Genomic DNA, 4,286 nt, shown 5'->3' on the forward strand with positions numbered 1-4,286 from the left:
CCAACAAGAGGGGTAGTACAGGACCTTCTTTGCGCGGGTTAAGGCCTCTAAGGCGGAACGCTCCCCTACCTCCTTTATCACTGAGCGGTCATTTAGGGGCCTTAGCTGGTGATCCGAGTTGTTTCCCTCTCGACGATGAAGCTTAACCCCCATCGTCTTACTGGGCGACCTTGACCCCTGTTTGGGGTCATATCTAGTATTCAGAGTTTGCCTCGATTTGGTACCGCTCTCGCGGCCCGCACCACGTAAAAACTTATGATGTCGCCGCTGATTATTTTATTTTATTTGTGTATGTTGAATTTTCATGCAACGCTAAGATGATAGTACATTACTTTACCGCCGTGATTTTTCTAACACTAATCATAAATATGTTTAAAATTTTTAAAATTATAAAATTTTGTCCTGCAATAAATTATCTTAAAGTTTGTATTTAAAAAAAAACAATGGTATGATAATATGATCATCCCGCAAATAAAGGGTCATATGTGAAACATAATTTGGTGGGCTTTGATATTATATATTTAAATTTGGCAAAACTCTAGAATGTTAAGTATATTATTTAAGTTGTTATAAATAACATTTGTTGGTATCATCCTTTTTTTTATATTATTAAGCAACAACTTTTCCAATAGTTGAATGAAGAAATCTTAATTAAACAACGATTAGTAAGGGCTTATCTTATTCATTTGTGATGTCATTTCCATTAACAAGTTCTCATTAAAAAATTATTGTTATAAATTCATCTAATACCGAATATTTAAGTGTTATGGCATTTATATGTAAAAGCTTAAATATTAGATATGTAAATAGAGAGGAATTGTATGGTATGTATGTAAATCCCCCTTTTATATTTTTTTTGGTAAAATTACATTCTCATCCTTAGTCCTTACCTTTATGTAATGTAAAAAATTTTATGTTTTATAAGAAGATATATTTGTTTAGTAAAAACTTATTAGTATCTCTTCTTTTCAAGAGGGAGATAAATAATAAAAATAATAACAAGTTGTTGGTTATGCTGTCAAAGTGTGAGTTAAATATTTGAATATTGAGTGACATTTGACGAATATAATGTTTATTGTACTTAAAAATACTATAAAAATGTGATACAAATGGAATTTATTATTGATATAGTGTAATTGTCCAAATTGTTGTTTACATGGCTTGAACTCTTACCCATTGAGATATTGTATGCTTTGACCTAAGGATCTCCAATTTTTGTCTCATTGGTTTAGCTTCCCAGAATATCACCCATCTCGCTGGTGTTTTTCGCTTAACTGTAGAGTTTTTTGGTGAAATTCCAACAATTACACTAGAAAGTGTCTCTTTAGATTCATTATACTTGAGGAGTTTGACAATCTCCCACATTTAAGTAATTGAAGTCCTTGTCAGTTTTCATAACTTATAGTCATGCATCTAGTAGATATTTCTATCTTCAAACCATTGCACTGCTTTGATAACACCATTTAAACAACCCAAACTCTCATCCATTGAGATATTGTTTACTTTGACATAATGGTCGCTTATCTTATTGGCATAAATTTTTAAGAGGTTAGTCGTTTTATGAGTGCTCCCGCATAAGCACACTTAAATTTGAAGTTTCTGATGAAATTCCAACACTACAGGAATTAAGCATATTTGTGTGGAATATATCTGACGCAGATCGGACGCAAACCCGATGTTATTTAAGTGTTACCGGTGCATTTGCATCTGATATACGTCTGATTTTTTCCGACGTTAAACTTGGGATCGGTAATGTTATTTCCGTCAAATGTACATCAAAATTTTTAACACAAATAATTTACATTGATTTTTGCGTTGTATTAGCGTCAGATTTATTTATACCTAATGGGCGTCGAAATTTGCATCAGAAATTATTATACAATGACAATTTGTGTCAGATAATCGTCTCTGTTAAAATTTAAAATAATGCGAAATATTTTTTTTTATTTCGTTGTTATGAACGAGGATATAAATAACCCTTAAAAGAATCTTATAATAAGAAAAATAATAAAAATGAATGATATATCACATAATATTTCCAATAATTAATTCATATTAATTATTAGGAGATATAAAAAATAATATAAAATAGAAAAACAAATAATTCTTAATCAAAGAAAATAAATATAACATAGGAAATGAAATATCTCCTTATATCAAGGAAATAATTTATTCTTCATAACTTCTTATAGGAATAATTTTTTTCCTATTATAATTCTTAACACTTCTCCTCAAGTTTGGAATATATGTTAATAATTCCAAACTTTCTGAGTAGTGAAGAAAAATTAGTCGTTTGGATTATCAAATTTGCTAGATTCAGGCTTGGCTGGATTTTGAGTTTTGTTTATCATATATTTCGGCGTATAAGGAAGATTAAGACTTGGCTGAATTTGTTGGATTCATGCTTGGCTGAATTTTGAGTTTTGACTGTCATATGCTTCGGCATAGAAGAGAGATTCAGACTTGTCTAAATTTGTTGGATTAAGGTTTGGCTAAATTTTGAGTTTTGTAGGGAAAGAGATAATCTACAGGAAAACTGACTTTTAGTTGACCGTGGTTGTCGTTGCTTGCAGAAAAAAAAAACATGTAAATCGCACCCAATAAATTTTGCTAACAGAGAAAGCAGCAGAAGAAATGACGGTTGGAAAACAAAGCTCCCCTTAACGCTTGGGTCAGGGAAGAAGAAAAAAAATACAGCAGGAGGAAGGGTCGGCGATGGATTTTGTCGTCATTGTTCGATCCACGACAGTGATATCTCTGGTGAGATGATGACGAAGCGGGTGCCGACATCGATGGTGTCGCCGTGACTGGAGCCCCATCGTTGGTGCCGGCATAGGAAGATACAATGCAGGAAGTTTTTAGATGTTTTGTGGTGATGTCTGGCCAAACTCCAAAGCATCTTTGGTATCATAGTTTATTGGGAGTCGCGCACAGAAGTGAAGTAAAATCCCCCAATTTTCTGAAAGACCTCGGAGAAGAAGAATCCTCCAAAACATCGGCCCATACATTTCTAAGCGATGGCGGTGACAACAAGCTTCTAGTCGGATTCAAAAAGTTAGGAGTGCGATGCAGATGGTTCTTCCCCATCATCGACTGCGGTATGCTGACTGGAGGAGTCTCTGATCGCAATCTAGCATGCATAGCATTAGTCGCATTGGTAGGCAGAGAAGGAGTAGGAGACGCCGAGAACGGAGTCGAGAGCCGATGCTCCTCAAAATTGAAGCTACCCTTCCTATGGTCAGATATGTATCCAATTAAATCTCTTCGTGAAACACGATTAATGGGTGAAAATCGATAACTTGGTGAAAAGCTACGGTGCTGAGGGGGGCTAACATAGCCCTTGTGAGGGTTGCGACTTGATCTATATGGTTCATCATATCACTACTTGCGGCAATTGTTACAATAAGTTCGTCGTGCAAAATTTAGATTTCCGCACGACGGATTCTGACATATCTAGTCACATTCCCTTGGTGACAAATTTCGATCATTTATGTGGACGAACTCTCCTCCATGCGAGGACATTATATGTGTGGTTGAATCGATCCCTCTCGTGTATGGTCTGTCGCCCCTCCCAAATGTAGGGGTAAGAAGTCGCGAAACTTGCCACCTCCTCCTCTCCCTCGCATTCCATGACATGAACGTGGTCTACAACGGTGCATAAAATATGGTTCAAAATAACCATCATCCACCATTGGCCGGTGCGGCGATGAAATAAAACTTGGACATTGTATGTGCCCTGGATCATTCTGAAACCTTTGAGACCCTAGATGAAACATCAGAGGGGACCCGTACCGTCGAAGACCAATCGCAGAACCACAACGTTGTAGACCAGGTTAAGGCTCACAGTGGCGGAGTTAGTCAAGAGACCTTCAACGATGCAACGGCATGTAGCCCCTACGACATCGTTTGGAGGACGGAGAATCACGGGGATGAACATCTTGAGGAGAATTAAGTTGGCGCTGTTGTAGCAGGGAACCGTGATGGCGATAATCGGTGTCATATCCGATGTCAAGATTGCTCCCTCTGTCATTGTCGGTTGGAGGCTTGACGACCATGCTGCTGACGTCGATGCGCGGATCCAAAGATGGCGATAGGAATATGTCGGCACTATTTTTGGTGTGGGGTTTGCCCGTAAGAAGCTGTCGGCCATCGGAATTGAAATCCCGTTGCCCGCTTCGGAAGGACGTTTAAAAAATTTAGTTTTGAAAAAGATGAAGTCAAACTGACCCCATAATTTTCATAGTTTAAATGAAAGAGCGCTTTACCTCAAATCCTGTATCTATCCC

Source organism: Phalaenopsis equestris, unplaced genomic scaffold, assembly GCF_001263595.1.
Source record: "Phalaenopsis equestris unplaced genomic scaffold, ASM126359v1 Scaffold000002, whole genome shotgun sequence".
NCBI classification, from domain to species: domain Eukaryota; kingdom Viridiplantae; phylum Streptophyta; class Magnoliopsida; order Asparagales; family Orchidaceae; genus Phalaenopsis; species Phalaenopsis equestris.